Source organism: Columba livia, chromosome 3 (assembly GCF_036013475.1).
Source record: "Columba livia isolate bColLiv1 breed racing homer chromosome 3, bColLiv1.pat.W.v2, whole genome shotgun sequence".
Classification (NCBI taxonomy): Eukaryota; Metazoa; Chordata; class Aves; order Columbiformes; family Columbidae; genus Columba; species Columba livia.
In genome coordinates, this window is record NC_088604.1 from 96,712,286 (window position 1) to 96,739,801 (window position 27,516).

The 27,516-nt window shown below is 46.8% G+C and overlaps 1 protein-coding gene across 1 annotated transcript in view; it reads right to left on the reverse strand.

The window, feature by feature from the left end:
• RD3 (RD3 regulator of GUCY2D) overlaps positions 1-18,300 on the reverse strand; it is a 42,729-nt gene extending 24,429 nt beyond the window's left edge. The window contains exon 1 of the mRNA XM_021280676.2: positions 17,541-18,300. The gene's annotated coding sequence lies outside the window, so the exon portion shown is untranslated. The remainder of the gene's footprint in view (positions 1-17,540) is intronic.
• Between the last annotated feature and the right edge of the window lie 9,216 nt (positions 18,301-27,516).

A 27,516-nucleotide genomic window follows, 5' to 3' on the forward strand; every position in this document is an offset into this window, starting at 1 on the left:
TTACTAAAACCTAGAGATCCCGAAGCCATAGAAAATCATGGGGTGCTTACAATGCCAGCAGTGGAAAAGATTGCTTAAAATAAATACTAACTAAAAGACATTCAATGAAAGAAAATGAGGCAGAATTAGTGACTTCAGATAAAATATTTGTATCGCGGCCAAATATTTATTGTGGATGAGCCCCTAAGCTAAACATTTCAAAGGGCTCTGGGAAAGCAATAGAAAACATTTCCTTTGCTGTAGGTAGGTGGTATGATCACTATACCCCTAACCTTGGTGGGACTAGAAAGTAAAACACTACAAATCTTTCTTCTTTGCTGCATGCATTGCCCACTCAGTGCAGTCAGCTTTAACTGCTTTTTCCTTCTGGTATACTGTAGTCAGTGGTGAGGGGCTGGATGTACACTGGTCCTTGTGTGCTTCAGAGCATCCTTAACCCTGATGCAGCGGGTGTAGTTATCTATGGCCTTCAAAACAACTTGCACTCGTGGAGATTATCCAGAGCACAATAACCCAATAATCATCCAGCCATGACATAGCCCCTTCTCTCTGAAACACCCTGTAAGCTGCGGATTCAGGGTATGCACCGTAGCAGCTGGCAGAACCACTGGTGGTTTTACCTCTCTGTAGAGGTCACCTGCGCCAGCAATTTTAAAAATGTTGTTGCTTCTTTCTCACCTTTCTGTTCACCTTTATAAAGAGTCATTTAACAGAAATGCAGTGGTCTGTTTAATGGCTGATTATCATAACTGAACTGAGTAGATCGTAACTGAGCAGATATTAGTTCCGTATTTTTAGCTCTATGAGTGAAAATGGTAAAACGTCACGAAGTATCCAGCCAAAAAACAGATGTAGAAAGGCAAGCTGAGCAGCAAAAATTACAACACAGATGGTCATTATAAATTAATTGAAGACACTAGGCTGCAGGGGGGCAGATGCAAAAAAATGCCATGGAGCCTAAAAGTAGACAGATGTCAAAAATATCTGTGATTATGCGCTTAATTGCACTCTCTGTGATTGCTTGATTCCTAATGTACACTATTAACAAACAATAATATCCAAAGGACATTATCAAGGTTGTTGGCTTTTAAAATGACCACCTCTCAAAAGCTGATACAGTCCATAACGTCACCTTTACAGGGGTAATAATTTTTTAAGCACTGATCTTCATTTTGTGATGAAAATTCCTCTAGTACTAGAGACAAAACTGCTTTCACAGCATATTTTCAGGGGGGTTGCCTCTGTCTTATCCAAATATCTGTTATTTTCTCTTACATTGTTTCATGCAAATCTAACTAACAGCGACTGACAGATCATCATTAGTCCCAGTGGGCTTCAAATTGCTTGTTCTCTTTCATCCAAAAGTGAATTTTGTACTGCCCAAAATTTAGTACAGCAGGAATTTTGCCATTAAATTCAACAGGACCAAGACTTTGTTCATAGTCTGAGATTGTTCCAAAGTCTACTGAAATCAATGCAGGGGTTTGAACTGATTTGGAAGGGAATTTTAAAAAGGGGGTGGCCGGGAAGATGATAATGCTGTAGTTTCTTTTAATACAAATACAGAACGTATAGTGAATCTAATTGTTGCTCCATACAGTGTATAACCTAGTTATATCACTGAAAGTTTATGTTACGTATTGTGCAAGAAATACTATATTAATCAGATACATCCCCTTCAGGAGAGATCAGCAGGAGGAAAGACGAAAAGGATATCTGTGAAACTGCTTTGGGGGTTTGAGACTGGAGGGCACAACAGCAGGAAGATCCTCTGGAGGCAAGAACTGAAAACTCAAGCAAATCCCGCTGAGATCACACAGTTTGTGTCATGCCTTCCAAATAAATTTGTGCCCACTCTTCCCACTCTGGGGCAGACAGAGCTCTGGAAGATGCCTGTGTCCTCGGTGGGTCTAACAGATGCTTCTTTTAAACACCTAAGATGCAGGGTACAAAAATCGGCCTGTCACCACATCCTAAGACCTTGAAGACCTTAAAGCCTACATCCCACAGACAGGTAAGGATCATTACCCGTTTCCCATTGAAAACAACTGCTTATGAATTAAGGTTTCTGAAATGATGGTGTTTCAGAGAGGAGAACCCTGTGAGCATTTGAATTAAGCTCACATTCCCTGAGATATCACTTATACCCACAGATTCTTTCCTGGGTCACCCAGACAGCACATGGAAAGCACTGGTATCTAAGTAGGTTTCAACCCAGCATTTAAGTTGCCCCTTGCACAACATACCAAGCACTCAAACACTGGCCACAAGCAACAAATGCCTTTTGGTGCAGCTGGAAAGAAAAGCTGGCACAGTGCAGCCCTCACATTGGCTTGACCCTGGGGAGGCCTTTTGCTTCAGGGAGGCTGCTCCTCACTTTCCCCACGCTTTCTCCACTTGAGCCTGCAGACAGAGGGGTCTGACGCTGCAAAAACTACAAAAGCTCCTCCAGCTCAGCTGGGCTGGGAAAAGTGGGAGGCAGTCATAGAATCATAGAATTGTTTTGGTTGGAAAGGACCTTTAAGATCATCGAGTCCTACCATTAACCTAACACTGTCAAGTCCACCTGTAAACCATGTAGCTAGGAACCTCATCTATGTGGTTTTTAAATGTCTTCAGGGATGGTGACTCCACCACTTCCCTGGGCAGCCTGTTTCAATACCTGACAATCCTTTCCGTATTTTTCTGCTATCCAATTTAAAACTCCTCTGGTGCAACTTGAGACAATTTCCTCTCAATCTATTACTTGCTATTTGGCAAGTGACAATTTATGACAATTTACCCATTCTTGCACACTGGGTTTTGGACCAGGCTAAGTGAGTGTGTTGCTTCTGCTGCCTCCTGACTGCATATTTAAAGCCTGGGAAGCCTGAGTGTTGCAGGACTGAGGGAAGATTTTAGTTGTTTCCTGTGGGTCACGAACAAGCTGTTAAAGTAGCATCACAAGGGGAGGGTGGGGAACCCCAGCATAAGGTTATTTTTCAGATCTTCTCAAACTAGTTCTCTTTAAAATGTGAATTCTTAAGGAAAATCTTGAGATAAATGTCTTGAACATAATTCCTTCAGTTAAACGCCCATTTTCCTAAAGATATTTAACATTACCCACACACAGACCTGTATTTCCTTCAGCGTGGGAGATCAACATTTGAAACTAATCCCACAAATGCTGAGATTTATTCTAAATCTAGAGCCTGTGATTGATTTTTTTTTTTTTTTTTTTTTAAATTTCATCTAAATTCAACTGAACAATTGTTCTTTCCTTATGGCCAGCCCCAGGCTGCCCCATTCATCCTTTGCCCAGAATTATTCTGAGACTATCAGCAGCCAAAGACAGTACATGCTGCAGGGGAACTTACTTCACTGGGGAAGGTGTTAAATGCAGTGATTTAGCAATAGTACATGCTTCTAGTCTCTTAAGCAGACGGTGATCTATGGAAGCAGATGCATCTAGTAAATTGTATTCACAACACATAGAGAGTCAGTTCAATCAGTCCTGAGCCTCTGTGCCCACAAGTGAGTTGTGTTATCCCACTGCAGCGTGGTGAAACTGGAAGGTAAAACTCCATACCTGAAGCATGAGGCAGCAAATGCAAGAGAATGTGTAGACTCTGTTGGGCAGCAGCTATCAAGACATATTTGGAATAACTCAGACTCAGCCTAGATGAGATCTAATTTGAAGCTTATCTGCCACCCCACCTTTCTGTATGACAGAAATCCTTTTGAGCCTGCCAATAAAATGTCCTACATCATAACTAAAAATATTAATTACTTGACAGCCTAGTGCTTATTTTCTTATCATTGCAGCTGTTGGTTTTCTCTTGTGATTCTAAACAGTTAAGCAAGCTGTGTACTAGGAGGAGTAATCTGCTGTAATACGTCGTGCTCTGATGCATGCACCTAGATTGGAGTGTTACTTAAGCTTTAATCCCCAAGAAATCAGCGATTACCCACAGGACACAAATGGAAGGCTGTTTTTAGTATAGTTGCTAGACAACAGCACAGCATTTAAAGTCTGTTTGTCCAAAGATTAACTGCATTTCAGAAGCTAACAACTTTTCCAACAACCTGCTTATGAAAAACAAAGTTTAAAACATCTAGATTTTCAAACAAGAAAGTGAAGCAAGAAGCATATGAGTGGCAGGGGAGGGGATCCTGTCTGTGGAAGGAGCAGAGGGACAAGAAACGCAACAGAAGCTCAGAAAAGCAAGATTTTCCTGATCTGTCCTTCAGATCCTGTTTTCATTTTTTAAAGAAATGTCTGGATCATATAGTCTTTACAATATATGGCCTCTGTGTTGCTTGGCAATTTTCTGAAATAATCTTGGGGTTTAGCAGAGAGGGAGCTGTTCAAAGTGTACAAGTGCTTCAAAATCCAATCCTCTTAAATTACTTTCTCAAAGCTTTGTCAGTGCTCTTTTGCCTTTTCTTAACATATGGCAATAAGACTGTCACATTCCCTTTTCTTTTTGTAAATTCCATGTGGCACCTTACAGACATATGGTAGCTAAAATGCCCTCTTAAAAGCTCTTCTTTCACATGGACAAATTCAGCAAGTTTATGCAATTTTCCCACAGTTTGCGCAGGAAAAAAAATCCTGTCCCTTCAGGCCTTATTCTTGCTGCACTTTTGGGGCTGACATCTGGGGACTGTTTGTGTGGTTAAAGTGTGCTTCCTCAAATAAGGACTTAAGGATAAAGTCCCCTTTGCTGCCAAACAAAAGCAGAACCAGCTCCAAGCCTAGCAGTGAAACAGCAAGGAAGGACCAGCAACACAGTGCTGACTCCCCAATCCCTGTGCCATGGAAGCCCATGTGTTGAAGGTGGCCATTACTGGTGATAAATCCCCCTTCACAGCAGCAGTGGCTGGTGTCAGTGGCCTTCCTGGGCCCCACAGCAGCAGCGTGAGCAGTGTCACCTCCCCAGAGTGCCCCTTTCTCGGCTCTGGATCATCAGCTGGCCCAAGCACAGGGAAGGACTCTGCTGGAGAAGGTGCAGGGCAGGTATAACTGGTGTTGCACAGGCTTGAGTGTGCACAGAGCTGCAGGAGCTGGGGAGGTCACCTCACCCACAGGCAATGCTAGGGCAGCATAAAGCACATGGTGGCCACCCCTGACAGGTCTTCATCTAATCTGTTCTTAAACCCATGATAGCAGGGATCTTATGGCCTCCCTTGCCTACCAGCTGTGCTTTAAAAGTTTCACAGTAACAGCATTTTTCTTTGTATCTAGCATAAGTTCTCCTTCACACAAATTAGCCTTTGTCCTCATACCACATAACAGGTGTACAGAGCAACTGCCACAGCAGAATACCTGTGACTTGTATTTATCTCGTGACCTGCTATGACCCGATGGTCTTATTTTGCCATAGTTCTGCCACTTGTACAGTTGTACATTCCTAAATATATCATTTCACCTTCAGCATTACTGAATTTCATTCTGGGCCATTTCCCCTGTTAGTCCAGATCATTTTTTAACTCAGGCCTTCACTCTGGGTGTTTTCAGTCCTTTCTGGCAAGAAGGTCATTGCAAAATGGTATAAATATATTCTCCAGTCAGTCCCACTGGACACTAATAAAAATATCCAGTACAGACAGGCTCATAGCAAATCCCCTTGAGACCTTATTTGAAATTACCTCTTCCACTGAGATAAAGGAACCAGAGAGAGCTCTGAGAGTGGTTTTTCAACCAGCATGGTACTTCATCTACACCACAGTGTCCCTAGTGCATCATTAACTTTCAAATTGTTGCACAGAAGTCTGTGCAGCTGAGAGCTGGGTTTGGCCTGCATGTTACTAAGATCTGCTGTTCTGGTCTATGCTGTTTCAACAGCCATCAAGATGAATTCTAGCTATTCTTAGCTTGAGGAATGGCATTAATGCACAGCATTGCTAGAAAAGCAGAGAAATATGTCCCCCAGAGCACTGCCTTTTTGTGAGACAAAGACAGTCAGGACCAACTGCAACTTCCAGGCCACCCATTTATACAGATATATATATATATATATATATACACACACACACACAAAGCCTCTGAGGTACATGGCCTGTGTCCTCCCAAGCTGAAGGTATAACTTGTTTGCAAATTCAGAGCAAGATTTACCCTAGATTATCAGCATGAACTTAAAGGGATAAATGGGAACCAATACAGACTTCATTGAAGATTTTCTCCCTGTAGATGAACCAGGCAAATTGCAGCCACTCTACCAGAGTATTTGTTTCTTTTCTATTATTAGTGTCTCAGGAAGAAAATTCAGAACATGCAGGCTCTGATTTTGCATGGTACTGAGCTCACTGTGTCCCTTACCTACCAGGAAATCCCAGAAAGTAAGAGATTTTGGTACCTTACGCCCAACACAGAAAACACCAGTTTGGTAGGTGGGATCTTCTCTTGAAATAAAGGGGCTGGAGCTGCTGAAACGCTGAGGACTGGGTGATCAGGCAGCTCTGCAAGTAAGAGCAGAGGCAGCCTGGAGGTAAAAAGTAGAAACAAGAGGTTCTTTTCGTATGCAAAATCTGTCCACCCCCTTATATCAAGAAAAGACAAGCCATTCCCTCATGGAAGTTACAAAAAAAATACTGAACATCTCTGTTCGACATTGCTTTCAAGTCATTCTCTGTAAGAAGACAGTCTGTGTCCCACTGTACTTGGCCTCTCCATAGACTTACGGAGGAAAAAGAGGTTACTGGTTATACCAGTTAATTTCTCAACTCATGGCTGACCTGGAAAGGAATGGTTTAGAAATTGAAGCCTCCATTCTTTTCTGGATACTGTTATTACTGTGAATTGGCAGCCTGCTCAGAGCTTGCCTACCAGAAGGAAGAGACTGTCTCAGTTGAGAGCAGCTACTGCAAGGACACTCTGATTCTGCTGTAAGACTGCTTTTTCCCACTTCCCCCAAATATATACTACATAGTATTCAATACTGTCTTATTTTTATCATGCAGACAAGCCTCAGGTGCCAGAAAGAGAAAAAAGAGAAAGCTGAATGACCAGGCTACTCTCTTGAAGAGGGAAGGTGAGATGCTGCTGTCTCTGAGGACCTGTTTCAGCAGCAGGCAGCAGAACTAGAGAGAATCCCCTGCAAAATTACTGACAAAAAGTAAAACGCAAAACAAATAACCCGTTCCACTCTCAGCTGCTTATTGCTAAAGTGAAATTGTCTCTCAGCAAGGAGAATATCAATGCACAGTATGTTGTCCGTGCCTGACAGCTCATACCGTCTTCATTTAGTAGCAGAGCCCAGCGCAGGTTCCTGCAGGCAGCGACCGGCTTGCTTTGACAGTCAAAGGGCTGCTCATAGGGAAGTGCATCCACAGCCAAATGTAACTTTTAGAGTGAGATTTTATTGGTAGACAAGCTACAAGATTCAAAGCAGAGCGTCTGACTGTCATCTTAGCTTTCCCTCCAGTTGCTCTTAGTTTGTTCCAGAAAGCAAAGCGTCCTGGTGGCGATGGTCTCTGGAGGAGCCACACAAGCATGGGGGATGCTGGATCTGAGGAGCAGGCTGTGTTTTGGCAGCAGCAGATCAACTCCTTGGGTTATGGTGCCTAGCAGCTGGCAACCTGCCTCTGTGCCAAGGTGTATGTCTTCCTCACTGCCTCCAGATGTGCACACCATGCATCTTGTGGCACTGGCCTCTCTGCTGAGGGGTGTGAGCACATCCCCTCCCCAGGGTCCCAGCATACCAGTCCCTGCACCTCTCAGGAGAGCTGAGCCAGAGAAATGAGCCATCGGACTGCCTACCTCACCTTGGTTTTCTGACGTGCTTACAAATATATTTCCACTACAAAGTAGCAGTCTTGATGTAGAGAAATACCAGCCCCAACCTCTTCAGTGCCTGTATGGGGACACTGCTCCTCAATTCCTCTGTCTTGGTCTTTCATAACCTAAGACTCCCTAAAGGCCTCCCAGTAACTTGGAGACAAACCAGGGTGACCTTTGGATCTGTACAGATTCATGAAATTGATGGTTCTGGTTCCTCCTCAGAGCTCAGCCCTGCATCCTCACATGAAATGTGGTGTGGAGAGGCTCTGGGGCTGGACCCTGGTGCCCACGCTGACCACCTGCCTCACAGGAATGGTGGGTCCTGCACACCTGTGGAGCTGTTCTGTTTCGCAAGGTCTAGGGCAGGTGCAGAAACAGTCATCTTAATATTTTGTTGCTGATCCAGTGATTGTGGAGGAGCAGATAGGCTGAAATAAACATCAGACCTGGTGACTTCATGTCTCAGGATTTTTTCCATTCAATAAGGTACATTTCTGATAGCTGCAGCTCAGTAATGTTACCCAGAAAGACATGATACTCAGCTTAAGGTATACCACCACAGTTCTGTTGACTCTGCTCTGTTCACACCAGCATGGGATCTGACCCATGCATACATCAGAACAGTCTCTGGCTTGGGATGCCTTCACCCTCTCTTTACTCTCATTTCAACCCTGCTCAGAGCAAATAATCTGTACCTGTAACACACTCAAGTTTTAAACTGGAGATGAGCTCAAAGCAGAAAATCAGGTTTAAACCCAGCTCAGTCACAGGGAGTTGAGGTATCTTTTTTTTTTTTTCTGCAAATATTTATCCAGAACATTCCTGATGCTTTGGAGATAATGATAGAAGATTAGAAAGATTATAATCTCTGCAAGGAGTGGCTTGCTATGATTCACGTAATACAGCTCAGACAGAATGAGCCTGGTCCTGCACCAGCAGCTGAAATGCAAGGAAGCTGAAGGGGGAAACACTGATGTGTTCTCAGTGACAGGGCTACAGGAGAATTAGTTCTGTGATGTCTGAGTCCAGCATTCCAGAAACTGCCTGGCCTCTGCAGAATAATTCATTAACTCTACTGAAAGGCTTTGCTATGAATTTGAAAAGGGCTACAGAGAATGGAAAAAAAAAAACCAAAACCAAAAACACTGTTTCAAGAGGCCAAATCCTTGACGTTGAACTGATGTTCACTGTGTGGTAGCAAAAGAAAGCTGGAAGGTGAAGGTGGGCACCATGACACTTTATAAATAGCAGGGCCAGCACTCAAAAATGGTTGAGGTAGTGGCACAAAGGAAAGAAGAATGAAAGATTGAGTTGTGGTAAGCTGAAGTGTTCACTGAGTTTGTACGACAGCACTTCTTTTCTTTTTTCTCCTGTCATGCCATACCAATGCTTGACAAGGACAAATGCATTTTTGAGTTGTGATACCAACTGTAATGAAATCATAACACCAGTGAGGAATGCTGTTTTCAGCAGAAACACATCGGTCAACTCTCACAGGGGTTGCAGCGTCCTGATGGCTCTGCGACAGCATTTACCTGCACATTTATCCTTTAAGGCATTTCCTGACTATTGGAGCTATTATTCAGTGGGTGGTTATTTTTCTTTATGAAAGCTGTAACTGTTCTGAGAACTGGTCTTCTTTTCAGTGACCAAACAGGTACCATACAGAGAGTTTCTCGCCTGCCATCTGCTCCAACCTGGCTGGGAGGGACCAGCTGCAGAGGCAGCAATCATTCAATTTCCACTAACACTTAGTCCTTGACGTCTCTGCTGACCGCCCATAACAGCTGAATAAGTCCCACTTGTGATGTGCACAACTACCCAATAAGAAGAGGATTAAGACCATCTGTCTTGTTAATGGCCCAGATTTCTAAATGGTGATGAGGCACTGCAAAAGCAGGTAGTTCCTCTGAGAGTAGCACAACCCTAACAATTTATGGCAGCCAAGAACCTGACCACTTCTCTGAGCCGGCACTTAGCAGATGCAATGCTGCGCTCTTCCGCTTGGCTGAGGGCACTGGCAGCCCTTACACAGCCAAATGTGGCGTGGCTGCTGGGATAATATTTTGGCAGAGGTCAGCCAGCACATAGCAAGTGATGTGTGATGTGAGGGGTGACAGTCTGTGCACAGCTGGTGCCCAGCATGTCGCTTGCCTCCTGCCTGAGAAACATGGAGTCCTGGAATCTGTAATGAGCGATTCTTTTGTAATAGGATGAACATGTGTATGCGCACCTTTAGAATGTTTTGGGATGGTTTAATGACGGACATGCCTCATAAAAGGGAAAGATGCATAACATTCCACACACAACGGTTTTGGGAGCTCATTACTTACATTAAGCTGTCCTTTCATTTAGGCTTTGGAGCGAGGGATAAGACCTCATGTCACTGGTTAAACCGTATTTCAGGCATGTCAGGAGTTATGCAGCAGGAGCTGAATCACAGCAAGGCACAGAGGCAGGGATTAGTCTTTCAGGTGAGCAAAAAAAAGCAAGAAATCAAAATGTCAAAGAGTGCAGTCTCATCACTGCAGATTGCACCACAGGGCTGTGGAGCACCTTGTTTTAGAGGTACCTGAAAGCAATAGAAAGAGCAGGAAATCGAGAGCTCCTGCTGTTCTCTATTACCAGCTCTTACTCCTACTTGCCCTGCCACACACAAACCTGCAGGCAAACACCCAGGGTTTTTAAACATATGTTCAGGAGCCATCTTGAAGGGGACAAAATATAAGGGTCACAGAAGTCTGGTTTTAGTAAGTGTGCAATGAAGAAACTTAAAAACAGGAAGCTACTGACTCTAAAGTAAAAGATGCTCAACTATAACATGATCTATTACCTTTAAATTTAAAAACGAAAACACAACTCCACACAAAAAACAGGACTCCTGTTATTTTACTAGCTGGTTTCAGATTAGGCGTCTACTCAGGCATTGCCCCAATTGGGTGTGCAGGTCACTTCAGAAAAATGGTTGTGGAAAGCCAAGCTCTTCTTTGACTCTGCACACTGGCTGCAGGGAAATTACACCAGGCACTGGTCCTGAGAGGAGACCTCATCTCTGCCACAGACAGATGAAACTCCACTGGAGCCAGCGCCACTGCCCTGCTTCACATTAAGAGCTTGACTTGGTCTAATGAAACCATCTGTGTGGAAAGCAGATCCTGTGCATAGCTGCATCTACTGCCTGAAGGACAGGACACCCCAGCAACAATTCAACAGGGTCTGCACCAGGACCACTGGCACACTGGGAGTTACCTGCATCCCTCCTGCAAGGATGCCCATCAGATCAAGCTAGCAAGTGAGCCTTAGTGTCTCCAGTGTGTGACTTAATGCAAAGCTGTCTTGCATCTCCCTGACCTTTGGGATGGAGCTGTCATCTAGAAGCCATGATTATAGTCCCAGGAAAATGCAAAGGAAATGTCCTTCTTCGTCTGGCATCTTAGTCTCTCTGGCTTCTGTGAACACAAAGCCTTTCCTCTCAAATGTTTTTCTGGGGAGGGTGGTCACATACTACCCCAGGTCCTGCTGCTGCAGAGTAACAAGCTGGTCAAAGAAGGGGTCAGCAACCTGCAAGCCACAGGGGTGCAAATTGCAGTTCCTCCTGTATCAAACCTAAATTGCTGAAAAAATACCTCCATTTATTTCTCTATAATATTTGTCACAGCATGTCAAAACAGTTTCATATAACTTAGGAAAATGCTGACACCGTTCACCAATAGCAGGACCATCCAGAATTTTTTAGGCACTAGTAATATTGCCTTCATGGAGTAAACAAACTGTTATTCTCACTGGAGCACAACTCTAAAAACACAGGCAGATGTGTGGAGGTGTAAAAAGCAGAATGAGGGGGATGAGTCAATGCTCACCCCAAATTGCTTGCGATGAGATGGCCAGGCATGACAGCTCTGAGCACAGACAAATTTCAGAGATGGATGAGGCATGTTTCTTTCATTCCTAACATTGCTGCTTTTGCTTCCTGTGACACTAGCGGATGTTTCAAGTCTCTCTGAGAAAGTTAAAAACTATGGTTTTTCGAGGAGGTGGGATATTTTAGAAACTCATGCCTTTCAAATACAGTCACCACCACCTTTGAAAGGAAAATAGCTATCAAACCAAAAATGAGCTGAGCTCCCTGCACCCCAAGGGAATTTGGGATTGAGCGTGGGCTGGTATCTGCAAGCAGAGGTGAGCTGCTAGGAGCGCTGACATTTCTTCCTCAACAGAAACCAGGCTGGGCCAGGAGTGAGCAGCCTTTCCTGATGCAATGCAGGTTAGAGGTGACAATAACCAACCCAGCCCCAAATCTTTATGATCTCCACCCATCAGTAGCATATGTCCTCCGTTGCTTAACCTGATGGACAGTTTCTGCTGAAAAAAAAAAAAAAAAGCCCAGCAAATATTACAGGTCAAAAGTGAGCCACTGTGTAAAGCTGAAGGAAGGATTTGGCCCTGGCCAGCACTCCCAATCAGCAGCAGCAAAGGGACACAGCAGCTTTTAAATGAACAGAAACAGAGACTGCATTACTAGAAGCAGGGCAGTTTTACTGTAAGATCATGCACCCCCTGCCCCATGGGTGGGCTTTTGGCTATTTTATGATTTCTGCTGCTCATTCAGAATGTGACAGGTGTGAGGGCCAAGATGACCTTTCCTCTCACAGCCTGTTCCCCCCACCAGTAAAAACCCTGTTTCACAGGTACTTTTGAGCCTATAACCAGCTAGAAACAACTCAGCTCAGATTTCACCACCAAGTACCACCTGTGCACACATCTGTACCGGGTTACTAATGTCATGTCCTCAAGAATTGGTCTGGAAGGAGCTGGTGTGATGGCAAACACTGATCAGCTTTGCCTTAGGTCTGTTCCTAGAACAGTCACCGCTATTAATACTGGATGATGCCTGCTTCAACCTGGCATGAAAACTTGCATGCAGGGACTGCTTGGAGGTGGCACCATAGCTAAAACAGCTTCAGTTGGCACACACTTTCTTGGCCCTAATGATGTGAGCTTCATCTACATACATTTCAACCTGGGGAAGAAAAGCAAGGCCAAGATTGGTCTAGAAACTACTGGTGAAATCCTAAAATTCTCATTAAGCAGAGTGACTGCCCGAAAAATCAGAGTGGCAGCTTGTGGATTGAAGACATCAAATTGAAAGACCAAGAACTTCTATCAGACAAAGTGCTTTAGCTGGCTTTGGGCAGGGCTTGTGCATCGGCTGTGTGCCAGCCAACACACAGTGTCTTCCAGCTGAAACTAGAAACAAATTCACTTTTAGACTCTCCTCAGGCTTTAAAAAAAAAAATGTTTGATGCCAACAGCTTGAGGATAAAACTGAGAAGCTCTGGACAAACAAAGCACTGCAGGAGCAGAATCTCAGAGGGAGTTTAGCTGGTTTGCCTGGCCAATTGATCAAAGACACCCACTACTCAAACAGATGGGAGCAGTGCAGGCCTCTTCAGCATCCAGTAGAGAAACAGTTTCCTCCAGTACCAAAATAGCCAAGCGTGAATGTGTGTTACTGTCCAAATAGCACTGCCTCCCATCCATTAGATAAGGCATAATCATAACCTATGATGTTCTGCAAAACCTGAGAGCACTCTCTGCCTGAGGCAGGAGTCCGAGCACTGTGTCTCTGGAGGGATTCTCACTGATATCGAAGGGGTGGTGCTGTGTTGGACCTGACCTGTACTTCTCGCTTTTGCCAGAGTCAGCTGGCTCCTTATGGCACGTGCCAAGACCATCAGCCCCCTGTCTTTCTTGCTCTTGCCCTCTCACGCAGATGCCTGGGATCTTGCCAGGGCTGGGTTTTGTGCCATCTGAGCTACGTCTCCAGCTTCATCCCACACCAGAGACCAGCCATGAAGGAGAGGAGATTGCTTTTGCTTACATCTGGACTCCACTTGGCTCATTCCTGAGGATCACAGCAGGTTCCCACTGTCCTCACAAAGCTCCCAGTAAAACCCTCCAAGCTGCCTCCCCATTTCCCAACACCCTCACACAGCAGTGCAGCCACCTCAGCTCTCTGCTGGACCAGGCCACCGGCCCCACTTTGTCCTCACCAGCATCACAGAGTAACGCGAGCCTTCCTGGCACAGCAGGGAATGGACATCCCATGGAGCACAGTTTAGGCATGGAGGCAGGAGAGTAGGGCTATGCTCCTGGCCAGATTTCCTACAAGAGGGTCTTTGCAGGGAGGAGGAGCAAAACTTCCCTCTGAGTGAGCTGTGAGCAGGACAGCCCTGGCTTGAAGGATGCGAGGGCCTGACCAGTTTGTGCTCTGTAGCTGCTGCTGAAATACCATGTCTGCCACAAGTTATGTTAATGGAAATTAAAAGATTTGTGGAAGGACAGCTTGAACCTCAAGTGAATGACAGAAAAATGACAGGCTAATTTTACGTTTCATTTTTAGCAACATTATTCTGAAGTGTAGGATAATGGTTAACTCATTTAACCAGGTTCTTACTTCAGGGAAGAAAGGCAGAACAAAGAGAACGACTTCCCCCCCCCCCCCCTTTCTTTTTGCACTTTGTCATTATAATCAAGCAGCCACATTTGTATCTTTAACAAGATTTCCGTATATACATTTTTAATTGTCAATGAATGTGATTATAAGAATAGTTTTGCTTAAAAACAACACAGAGCACAATACGTGTGCACTGAGTTAGGTTTGTGTAGTAACAAATAATTCTACTTTCAAATTCCATGCAATTGCAGTCACTCTCAGACTGGCTGAACACACTGGTGTGCAGTCCTTTGGGATGCCTAAAAAAGAAATACAGAAAGCAAGGCAAGAAGAGAGCAGCTCTCCCTGATCAGACCACCCCAAGGACAGTGCCTAGGGGTAGATTCTCAAATCAGGCAGGCTGCCCCAAGAAGGGGGCACAGACAGCATTTATCAGCCAGGATGAGTGTAAGTAAGGTGAGTCCTTTCCAGGTCCCAAGCCCTTCCTCTCCACAGAGGGTAGCTGAGCTACTGCATCTCAGTCTCAGTGGGCTCCAGCTTGGGAGACAGAGACACGCTCCCACTTTCTTTGGAATCATGCCCAGAAGGCTCAGATGCCAGCACCGGTCTCTAGCAGTAAATGAACTTGTGATTAAATGCACAAACAAAACTGCTAGTAGGAGTCATGCCTATGTTAGGCTGAGATGTAAGGTTAGGCTAATAACCAGCTGTGTACTTCTTGCTGTGTGATTTACACTGGGAACAGGAATCTCCCAGGTGAAGCCCGGATCCTTTGTCCTCAGCCCAAGTTATAGCAAAGATGTAGTGCTTGGCAGACACCGGCAGGATGAAAATCCCCTCTTTCTTTGCCAGCTGCTTCTTGGCAGGGATAAGGTGGAGGTGGATGCAGACAGCAAGCCTCCACAGCCCTTTTAGCCCCTCCTTTCCCAGGAAAGCCCAAGAGACCTCAGGGGGTTCAAAGGTATTCCTGTCCCATTATCCCTCCACTAGATCCCATCAGGGTCTCTCAACAGAAATAAGCGCACTCACAACACAGACTTGACTACTGTAATTTCTCTTTGCAGGTCTTGCAGCTTAGCTCCCACAGCACTCATTGCTTTGGCAGAAGGGACCAGTGTGTTACATCCATCTCGGAGCATCCTCCACGCTGCAGCCCAGCTGCATGCCCAGATGTGCTCCTCAGACTTGCAGCTGGCGCTGATGGTTTTCTAGGCCTGCAGGTGACACTTGGTGCTCACAGCTGCCAGATTCCCAACAAGGGGTCTCAGATCTGCAGGACAACAGACTGTGCTGCCCTGGACCTCAGTAGATACTATTGCCCTGCCTTTCACCAGTCACTGGAGATACACTGACAGCTTTCCTAATAACATTTTAAAACTCTGAAAAATCAATTATGTTTATATGATTCACCAGTTCTGCTTTCTTTTCCTGTCTTCCATGGGTCTGGTCTCCCTCCTTAGAGACAATGGCATTTTTAGGATGTTGTTCAATAACATTAGTTCTTTTACAGTGATAAGATCCTTGTTATTGAGTCAATGAGTAGTGATTATTATTCTGCCTACCAAAGGGCTGTGTTTGTATTTATTTTCCTTCCCTCTCACCTAGCCCTATGTGCTAATCCAAACCAGACTTTTATTAGCAACACGAGCAAACTGATGTTGTGTAGGCTAAGCTGGGTAGGAACATCATCTGCTCAACTACATGAGGTGAGGTGGGCCAGACTCTCACCTGAGCTATATGATAGGTGTAAGCCTTCTGCACTCCAGTTCTCTTAGAGTTCAGGAGAATGCAGAGTCTGACACACATCTCTGAAGGTGAGGTGTATAGTACAGACAGGAGCCAGATGCTTTATGGTGTCATGTTCCCCTGTCAGCCCTCTGTATCTTCTGTCCTTCCTTTATCCATCTTCTCTGTTTGGTCTGAGATACATCCTTGGTGGCAAATGCTCTGTCGTGCACCATTTCTGCTTCACAACAGCTCCACACACATATTTCTGAGTGCCACTGGAGCATAAGCAGTAATAGTACACAAGTGGGGGAGAAGAAAACACCAAGGTTTATCTGCTGCTGAAACAACTTTCAAGCAGCTCCTTCCTTTTTTTTAAATCTGAGTTTTGCCCTTAAACTTTTCCCTTAAGCCCAAAGAATAGGTTCTGCTGGTGCCGTCAAGTCTGTATGCCCCCCCATCCTATAGTCCTTAGCTGCTGCAGCACCTCAGTAGCTCTGGAGTCTGGTACAGCCTCACAAGGCAAAACCTGTACAGAAATCCACACAGGCAAAGATAAAAAGTGATTTTACAAAAGTAACTGATTTTTTTAAACTATTTTTTAAAGCCTCATTTGTTCTCCAAAGGCAGGTCTTTTTGGGTAAAGGGCACTGCCAGAGAACACACCTTTACTGAGCTCACTTACAGCAACAGACTAAAAACCCCAATCAGTGCTCTTGCCATGCAGGGCACAGGGAACAGGAAAGAAATGCAGTGTTTCTCCATCCTCTAAGCTCCTGTAATCCAGCCCGCTAGCCTCCTGCAGCAATTTTCTCCATAGCCCACCATGCAGAGTATGCCCTCATTGCCCTGGGCCTGCTTAACCCAGCTCTACCTTAATTTGCACTAGCAGCAGCAGCATTACATAAACTACTTACTCACTAATGATGCCTCTCTTAAGTAAGCAAATGGGATGACATCACTTACCAGCAAAACACCAGCTGCTCAAGGAGGAAGGGAGGGAAGGAGTGAGCGTGTGTCTGCAAGGACATGCACACAGAGACCATTTGAGCTGCAGCTGCATGGTAAAGCCCAATCCTTCCATGAACAGAGACAAGATCAAGGATAATTCAGGCTGTAAGGGACCTCAGGAGATATCAGCCCAACCTCTTGCTCACAGCAGGGTCAGCAATGAGGCCAGACTGCTCAGGGCTTTATACAGCCAAGTCTTGAAAACTTCAGAGGATGCAGACTGCACAGCCCCTCTGGGCAACCTGCTCCACTGCTCAACTGTCCTCACAGGGAAAAAACATTTCCTTGTATCCAGTCTGACTTATTTTTTCAACTCAAGACAACTTTGCTAGTTGTAAAGCTGGTTTAAAACACTGGTATACACAAAAATATCATGTAGATGTGTGCAAATTAATCCACATCTCTGCCCACATCTTCGTCCAGAGCAGCCCAAGCCTTCTCCAGTCTTTAATAAGCTTGTTATATACTATTTGTTGTACATAGCATAATTTAATTTATCTGTGGGAATGCAGGCATTTGTTTATCTCTTAAACACCTCAAGCAAGCAGGACCATATGCATTAATGCAACTAAAATGACTGCTTACCTTATGTTTTGTCCAGATGCTGTGTTTCTCCCTTCATGCCACAGCAACTTACCATTCATGAGATGCTTACTGCCTTCCTCCAGGCAGGAGGAGCCCTCCCTAGTGCTTCTTTCCAGAATGCTGCTTCCTGCTTCTTCCCCTTGGGGTTAAACAGTCCCACACTTAAGGCAGCACTGCTCAGACCCAAGTTGGCTGGTGAGAGTTATCACCCTTGCCAGAGACCACATGAAGTTTCCTGAGTGCTGAGGATCTGGCACTGACCTCCAGCTTCCATCAGCTGTACTCTAGGACACCCAGCCTCAACCCCCTTAAATTAATTGCTGCTCCACAGGACTCTGCCCACCAGCACCTAATTCTGCACCTCCCAAAAGGGCAGTAAGTGGGATTTGGTGTGAGCTGCTGCAACAGTCACGAAAGCAAATTGTACCCACCTGCCACATTCAGAAATCATCTAGCAAACTGACAGCTGGTGAAGAGGAAGAAGTGAAGAAAGGCACCGACAAGCACCAAAAGAAGTGGTGTTTGTTAAAGCCCACCTGTGGGAAAGGCGTTTTGCATAAGATGGTTTGGTGGCACAACCAGGGTAGTGCCAGCTTACATCCCTGGGCCCAGATGTTTCTAAAACTGATTCAGATGAGAGCAGTCCTACCAAGTCTCAACAGCCGTAATTTATAGTTTTATGCATAGGCCAGTTCTCCATTAGACATGTGGCAGAATTAAATACTTCCACCTGCACTGAGATAGCTATTTCCAACTCCAAAGTCAAGGAGTGAATCAAAATCCAGTCATTGCCCACCCTTGCACATAAAATGTACTTTCATAATTGCCAGCTTTAAAGTAAAATCAAATACAGGATATTTTAATTTCTCTTCTGATTTTCAGCCTCTTGGGTGTGCTCCAGTGTTGCGAAGAATCTTTCTAGAAAGATGAGTGCTAGAATTGATTTTTATTTTTAACCCAAAAGGATGACCACCCCAGAATTTTGTAATTCTGTGGTGGCACTTTGGGAGAACAACAAACTATGAGACCTTGAACAGAAGCAATGAGCGTGGTACATACTGCTGCAGCTCATATCACTCGCACAGAGACATATCTGGGGTGGGAGCCCCTTAAACTGAGGAATGCCTGTGGAAGGAAGGAAGGGAGCAAGGGAGGGAGAAGGAAGAAAGGAAGGAAGGGAGAGAGGGAGGAAGGAAGGAAGGGAGAGAGGGAGGAAGGAAGGGAGAGAGGGAGAGAGGGAGGAAGGAAGGGAGGAAGGGAGGAAGGAAGGGAGGGAGGGAGGGAGGGAGGAGTAGGAAGGAGAAGGAAGGAAGGGAGAAAGGAAGGGAGAGAGGAAGGAAGGAAGGGAGAGAGGGAGGAAGGAAGGAAGGAAGGAGGAGGGAGGGAGGGAGGAAAGAAAGGAGGGAGGAAAGAAGGAAGGAAAGAAAGAAGGAAGGAAGGAAGGAAGGAAGGAAGGAAGGAAGCTAGTTTGCTGCTCATGAGTTTTGCTCCCTGCCTTGCCTGGAGGACTGTTGACCACACCAGCCGCCCCCCTGAAATTGGTGATCTACTGCTTGCAAAGTGCTTTGAACATGTATGTCAAAGTACTTGTGCACAGAAATACAATACAGGAGCACTGGAGATGAAGTATGCCCAGGAAATACCGAGCTTTTTTTTCAAAGCTACCCTCAGTGAGTTGAATTGGAGGGGAGGAGCCTGCTGAGACACCGTTGCTCCGTGTATACCCTGCTGTATGAAATTCTTGCCTGTCATATCATATTAGATCTGGTGACTTGTTCAAACTGGAGGAGAAAATGGATTTCTGTAGGAAATTTCAGGCATCATAAAGAAACATTAAATTTCAGGCTCTTTAATTAGCAAAGCAAATTCTGAAGCCAGAGGAAGCAGATAAAGCTATTAAAATCTGCTCAAAGGAGAATTAAGTTAAGATTGCTTGAAAATGCAGCGTAGTTAAATGCTGCCCTTTGTGCACCATGAGAGCAAGGTTACTGGCTCAAATATGTCTGCTTGTTAGGAGGAAGGACTCTTCTGCAGCAACACTGCTGATCAGGCTTCTGGCAAGAAGGAGAAAGTTGGTTGTCCTTGGTGAGCAGGTTAACACCACACTCGTGGAGATTGCTGGCGAACTGAGGGACCTCTTTTCTCCCTGTGGCTGGATTCCCAATTTGCCAAATCTGCACCCTGCAGAAGACTATTCTTGAAAGTAAAACACAGGGCAAAGTGCATTCGGTCCGGGGGCTGCAGAACTCAGCCTCTCCCTGCCAAAAGAAGAGAACCTAACATATGCCAAACCAGCATGAACTGCCCTGGACTCCTTTCTAGTAGTGTAAAAGCCCCATCTGTAATCAGAAATTTGTGATGTCCAGTGTAAATAACTACCAGCAGGCAACCCAAGGAATGCCAGATGTGTCTTCTCCAAGAGAACTGTGAGGCTCAAGCTTTCCAGCTCATCCTGTGTTGGAAAGGTGCAGCAGGCAGGTGAGGTGGCGGCAGCTGTAGGTGCTTTTGCAGCAGCTGAAGGCCAGCCAGCTGGAAGCTGCTCTAAAGCCTGCGCTGAGACAGAAGTGAAAATCAATAACACCACTAATAAATCAAAGAGCAATCATATGTGCTCGGTCCAGCTTTGCCCCAGGCTCGGATTAGTCACTCTTGGCTGCTCTCCTTGAGCTGCACAGCCAGCGGAGGTGTTTGGGCCCCACACCGAGCAGTGTCCATCCGCGCGGGTTTCTCATGCCAGGCCCCGGCGGGGACCGGGGGCTCTTCTCGGCTCCGCTCATCACTTCTGCTCGCTCCACCCCGGGGAGGGTGAAGGGCGCCTGCCGTGCTCTCGGCTGCCGAGACCCCCGGGGTGCCCCTTCCCGGGAGCTCTGCCGGAGCATGCCCCCGCCCGCGGGATTCGCAGGTGGTACGGGGCGGGGGAGACAAGCGCTGTGCCGGCTCCCGCGGGGCTGCAAGCCCGCACCTCACCCTCCCGCACCCCGCTCGGCGGCGGCGGCCGCCAGGCCGGCAGTGACACCGCGCGGCGGGCACCGGCACTGGCCCCGCGGCAACCGGCGGTCGCCTCCTGCCCCCGTGGCGCCGGGCGAACGAGGGCTGTGCTGAGGGTCCTGCTGAGCGCCAGGGCACACGCCGAGAGGGAACGCCTGCTCTGACGGGAGCGGTGGTCTCGGGTGTTTGCAGAGGACTCGGTGTGCTCTCATCCTTCATCAGCCTTGGGGAAAGGAGCCTTCACCTTCCCCCACTCCTTCTGAATATATATATATATGTATACACACACATATACATTGCTGCAGCCCACCACCCTCCTTCTCGACCCAAAGCCTGTGACACCATCGTGTCTTGCCCTCACACCCTGCCTGCCCATCTACACTATCTGGCCTACAATGTGGGGCAGCAAAGGTGCTGGCAAACCTTCAAAGCTCGGTGGGAGCCTCCAGGAAGCTGCCTTGTCTTTAATCAAACTCACCCTGCTTTTTCCAAACCTCAATCTTGTACACCATCCTCATTTGGCTCACCCTCCTGGGATGTTTTAAATGAGATTCTAATTTCTTCGAGCCAGGAATGATCTTTTATCATGCCTCATACAACCCTTACCACACTGGGGCCCCGGCAGCATGGGACCTGCAGGCATAATTACAGTCCCAATGGTAAATACCAGTCATACTGTTTGTCTCCTTGTTCAAGCTGCCATGCTGTGCTGTAATCAAACCTGCTGATTGTTTTTAAAAGGCAGGTGTGTACTCCAGGCCTGATGCAAGACTGTCCTACATTCTGCTCTGGGTCACATCAGGCTCTTTGGATTCAATACTGAAGAGCAATGGTACTCCTCCAGCCTCATGTCCTGCAGGGCTCTGGCTTCTCACCTTCCCCAAAAGACCTGAGATCCCTGCGCAACACAGTACATCAACACAGCATGCAGGTGTGATGCTCACCTAGAGAACACACCCATTTGTTTGTCTCCTGTAAAGGAGGGGTGCGCTGACGCAGGCTTCTCATTTAACTTTGTGAACTGCAGCACTTCCTGAAGGCTGTCAGCCTGGTGGTGCCCGGCACAGCTGTCATGCTGGGTACATTTCTCTTAATTTTCCCGTTAATAAGCATGTGGTAAATGCTGGTGCCGTACGGCACTGGCACTGTACTGCCAGCACCACAGACTGCCATGAGGAGACATGGGAGGTCAAAATTCCTCTTTGCCTCTCAGGTTAGCATATGTCAAGTCAAGCTGGTCACTCCAGCTGTGCAGATCAGTACAGAACAGATACATCAGCACATCCTGAATTACCAATTTGCAGCTGTGTGTGCTACTAGCCTTCTGTGTGGCCAGTCTGCCCTGGGGAAGTGACACACCAGGACTGCCAGCATCTCCAATGAGCACACTGGTGCTTGCAGATGCTGCCAGCACATGATGCTGCTGTGAAGCTGCACCGCATACACAAACTTTTGTGGAGATTGTGTGCCAGGCTTTCCCCAAAGTGACCTGGTTAAAGGATAAGTCTTTAGGTGTGGAGAGAGGACTAGAAGTGTCACTGCCTGCTCATGTGCAGGCAGATCACTCAGGGTAGGCCTGGGGATGCTGAGACCCTGGAGGACAGTACTCCTTCTAGATGCTACTGCAACTGTACCAGCAATCCCTGTCGGAGCACTGAGGCTGACAGGGCTCATATCCCTGCACCCGAGACCCCTTGGTATCTGTCACCCTAACCCTGGAAGTGAGTCACTGTCACATGTCCAGAATGAAAACTCAGGAGCATGTCCCTTCCTTCTGTTCGCTCTGTCATTTGAATAGTAATAGTTTCTTCTTCTTTAAGTCTATGGGGTCCTCAGATGCTCATTTTCAAGCCCCCTCAAAAACATGGCTTGGAAAAACGCAAAACACATCCACACCTGGCACTGGGCAGATGCCCATCTGGATGCTGGAGAATGCTACAGAAGAGTCTGTTCTCTGAACATCATTGAGATCAGAGAGAGCTGGGCCTCTCATCTGCTGAGCAAGCAGCAGTTGCATAAATTGAAACTGCCTCGGGCTCACTGGAGTAAACTCACACGCCCAGTGTGTCCTGGAGTTCAGGCGCTTCAGAGGAGAAAAGCACGGAAATCTCCTTGTCTGCTGGGGCCAGTTCACTGCTCCGCCTTTTTTTGGCGCTCCTCTGGCAGGTTGTCATCACTCCTTGCCTGTCACACCGTCTTCCCCTGCCATGAACTCTGGGCAGGTTTCCAGGCTCCAGCTGGAGAATAGAGACTTGATTAGATTTGATTCACAAAGGCATTTCACAACACGTGTTCACTTAAACAAAATAAAAGTCCTGGATCTAAGGATCATAATTAAGGGCAGGATAGATCCTTTTAAAGCAAACTACTGGTAAGTCACCAAATTTTAAATAATATGGTTTCCTGACAAAATCCCGTGCTGAGGAAAAAGTTCATATAAGTTCAGCTGTTCAACCCATGACTTCCTGAAATAACAGGCGACAGGTTTTTGCCTTTTGGGTCCCTTAAACATACAGGCTCCTGTTCCAGTTTTGTCAAATTAACCACTTGTCAGGTATGCAGGAGTCTTTAGCCATCTCTTCAGGCCTCAGGCAAACACAATACCATCAAGGATGAGGAGGACATTGTATCTCCTACTCCTTCGCCTCTGGCTCTTTTTGCTTGGACTCCCAACTGACATGTGCAACATGCATACTACAAACAAGAGCAAAAAGCCATCACACACACAGCAGTCTTCAGCTCCAAATAACCTCTGCTCAGGCTGACCTGGGAGGGAAGACTGCCTGGCCCGGTTCCATGCTGTGGTGTCTCTCATTCTGAAAATTCACTTTTTCTGCCCTAGCTGTAGCTACAGACAGGTGGGAATGAGCTGGCTCCTTTCTGAAACCTAGCAGTCTTTAATGATTACTGCTGAAAGCATTGTGTGGTTTGCCACCCAGCCTTTCTGTCTGAAATCATGTTCAGCTCCACATCTTGCAGCACACCACTCACCTTGCCCGTCCATGAGGCTGTAGCTGGAACTGCTCAAAACCACAATCAAAACATGCTGCACAAGGAGAAAACCAATGGTGACATGGTGACACCCTTCCTGGGTGCTCAGGGAGGATGGCAGAGCTGACCACTTTGGAATGAGGACCAGGAAGCATCATTTGCAAGGCACTGTCTCTCCTGGTGGACAGGTCAGCCTCCCTGACTGGCTCAGCCACAAGACCCTCCTGAAGCACTCACAGATGCTGGGGCCAGGCTGGCCTTGGCTCCAGCCCTTCTGGCAGCTTCATCCCGAAAGGAAATCACTGTGGGGTTATGTTCAGTTTCCTCTCCATGTGCCCACTTAAACTGTTCCAGAAAAATAATCTCTACCAAATGTACTTTCTTCAGAAGCAGCACAAAGCCTGCTCTCTGAATCCCAACAACAATGTGCTCATTAAAAACTTCCTGTTACACTGCAATTAAAGTGCTCTTGAGGAATGGGTGTAAAAAAGGGGGCACAGTCAAGAGCACAACAGTAAATGGAGAAAGGAAACCACAGTCAGTCACACCATTCCTTCACTAGGGACGGAGGTGCTTCAGTCTTACTGGAAAATACTCAAAAACAAAGCAAGAGTTGTTCCTGAGCAGATGAAAAAATGCAGGCATGTGTTTCACTTGCCTGTGGACACTCTTCACATGATGAAAAGGTCACCTGAGGGCCACATGGCGGATTCTCAGGAGAAGACCACGATTGAGGTGGACCTCTGAGAAGTGCAGGAGACTGACCTGAAGCTCAGCTCTGTTCCCATCAGCTCCCAACCTTGCTGAAGGCAGAGGTCTTTGAAGCAGTGTCAGATGCAACATGGGGCTGTGCCACTGCAGTGGCCACAATGCCTGTGCCCACACTCGGGCACAATCCCCCATGTTCTCCAGGAAAGCACGGCCCCCACTTCTGCAGGCAGGTCCAGTGCGCCACAGTACAATGTGAAACAAGAGGAGACACTTTTGACCATAACAAAATGGGGCATTTTGATCATGCTTTTAACTGGAAATGTAAGTGAAGTTGAGACCATAGTGCAAAATGTTTCCACACCGATGAATCAGCTTCTTCCAAAGGGAAAATCTGTGCCATTTGAAAAATGTTAGCCCGTTATACATAACAAGCCCTATCCCAGAGACCTCGCAATTAAGGCCTGAGACAAGCTGAAGCAGGCAGGCATAATAAACCCTGGGTTTGGAGGTACCAATTAAGCAAGCAGAGCAGAAATCTGAGTTTACCACTGCCCTGACCAATGCCAGGGGGGAAGAGTTTGTTGGAAAATTTCAAAATTAGACTTAAAAGAAGAAGAGCTGGTTAATAGGAACCAAGCAGCCTTGCTGGCTGGAAAATTATGAAATAGCCCTTTGCATGTTCCTGCCTTCCCTTTTTATGCATATGTCATAAATAATTTACTGGTTCTTTGTCTTCAGCTCTTGATGAATTCTGGGGTGTAATAACAGGAGTAGCCGATGGTATCTCAACTGGTCTATCTTCAGACAATACCAGGCTCTTGCATGTAATCCCACAGTGGTATGACCAGGTTCTCCTTATCCTCCCAATCATGTTTCTATCCTGTTCTCCTCCTGTGCATGTCATTATCTTCTGGAGCCACGTTCATGGAAGCAATAGGCACATATGCCACTTGGCGGTACTGTATGGGCTGGTGGCCCCACTAAGGCTGGGCTGCAATTATACGGTAGAAGGCCTTGAGTGGCAGTCACCAGCCCTGGACAATAACAGCAAGCAACACCTTGTAGGCCAGCTTACCCATTAGGTTTTCTTATTATTTTTGTGGTCATGAGTCATATGGGAGTACCTAGCAGGTAACATGTCATATACAAGTGTTGGGCCTGGACACCAATGGAGCAGACAAAAACATATTCTCTTTGCCTGTAATCTGAACCACCCTCAAGAGACAAGGCGGGTTATCACCCCTGTAGCAGTCATCTGGTGGCCAGGCAGGCTAGGAGCTGGGCACACCTACCAGCATCACATCTCTCTGGGTTCACAGGGCCATATTTGGTAGAGAAAAGTGATTTCCTGAGATTTTGTTGAAGAAAGCTACAGGTCAGAACATTGTGGCAGGTCAGTGCCTCCTGCCTGGTAAGTGGGTATCTATCTCAGCTGCCTGTTGGCACCCATTGCCGTACTGAGCTGGGTGCCTATGAGGCCGCAGGAGACCATGAGCTGGTCACTCACTGCGGTCTCATTCACAACTGATGCTCTGTGATGTGAAAAGGCAATGCCTTAGCCATTTGGTGGCCAGAAACCTCAGTCTGTCATCCCTAACATGGCTCCTCAGAGCGGGACAGAGCCAGAAGTCTTCCTGGCTCGCACAGGGAACATGATCGTCTTCCCACCAGCTGTCTTTTCCCAGTGCCCATACATCCCCATCCTCTGTTCCAGGAGACATTACACCTGCGAAATTCCTTGGGATGGTCTCTGCATGTTCAATGCTCAGTGGTGTCCCACCATGACTAGGAGTTAGAGAGCTATCAGAGCAACTGAAACACAAGACAGGAGGTACATGAATAGATCTAATCTACCACCACGGCAGGCAAGCTCAGTCCCTGCTGAGAACAAACAACAGAGAATAGGACACCGAAATAATGCAAATTCCATACTTCCCCTGTAAACCGGTACTGTTTCAAGGGAGATTGTCTGGGCCTCCATCAAGTGTCAGCTCCCTTCTGGAAGACAGGGGCATCTAGTCCTTCTTTTGGATATCTCACTTTGCTTTGGATGCATATACCACAAACACATGTAATTTTGCACCTTGATGACAAGTCTCAAAGCTTCAAGTCTAGAGGATCCTACTAACCCAAGGCACCACCAAGGGCAGGATTGTCACATTGCACTTTCTAGCAAACCATTCACCTGTCCAAAGCTCAGGACGTTACACAGGACACCTTGTACATGTTCATCCACCTCCTAGAAGCAGCTTGAAAGTGACAGTCATCCTGGAAGTCTGACAATATCAGAGGCTGATCTGAATCACACCACCGCCCGCAGGTGCCTACCTTTAATCCGAGGGGGTTGAGATGGGGAAAAGCAGCCTGGATGGAGCTAGCAGGTGCTTCTGCTGTGGATGACCATCATGGGCTGGCAGAGAGAACTGAGCATTCTGCGGGAGGAGATGGAGCAGAACTGAGCATTCTGCAGGAGGAGATGGAGCATGGCTGGCACAGAGGGCACAGAGACAGGAGCACTGGCCCTAACCAGGATAAGACAAACAAGTTTACATTGAGATCTTGGGGGCTGATTAATAAAATGAAACACAAAGGCAGGCCTGAGGAGTTGCACAAGCAGTCACAGGTGAAGTAACACAGAACACGTACGACGGTCTGCATCTCCCTCCCTCTCACCCACGCCCCTTGTCCTGCCCTGACTGTTGGCTCCACAGTGCCTGTGTTTCCATAGCTCCTTTCTGGGGAAGGAGAGCTTCCACCCTTCCCCTCCACCTCATGCCAGCATCTCCTCCCCATGCTTCACTTCGCTGCCTTTCCCACCTCTCTCTCCCCCAAGGGGTGCATAAGCCTTTTTGCCTTGCACACTTTCCTTTCCCCTGCCGCCATTTTGTGCCTTCCCACCAAGGCATTTCCCTTTCACCCCCCAAGTGAAGAGCCAAAGGCCTTGGTGGCCCGACCTGCTCCACTGCCTGTTGTCTCTACAGCTGGGTGGCCCCAGGCCACAGATCCACCCATGGGTACTCTCCACCTACACGTTCCTGTGGGCCTCAGGAGGGCCATGGACAATCCCCAGCTGGCACCACAAAGGGGCAAAGGGCACCTGCACCCCTCGTGGCCCCTTCCTGGCTTCCAAAAGGCTCCTGCAGACAGAAAGGGAGGAGTTGTGAAATTCCGGGGGTTAAATTTTTCCCTTCCTTCCACTGCACATTACAAGCCTTCTGTGAAAACAAAGGATCAAAAACACAAATTAATAAAATTAAATGGAGAGAGACATGACCTCAGCCTGGCC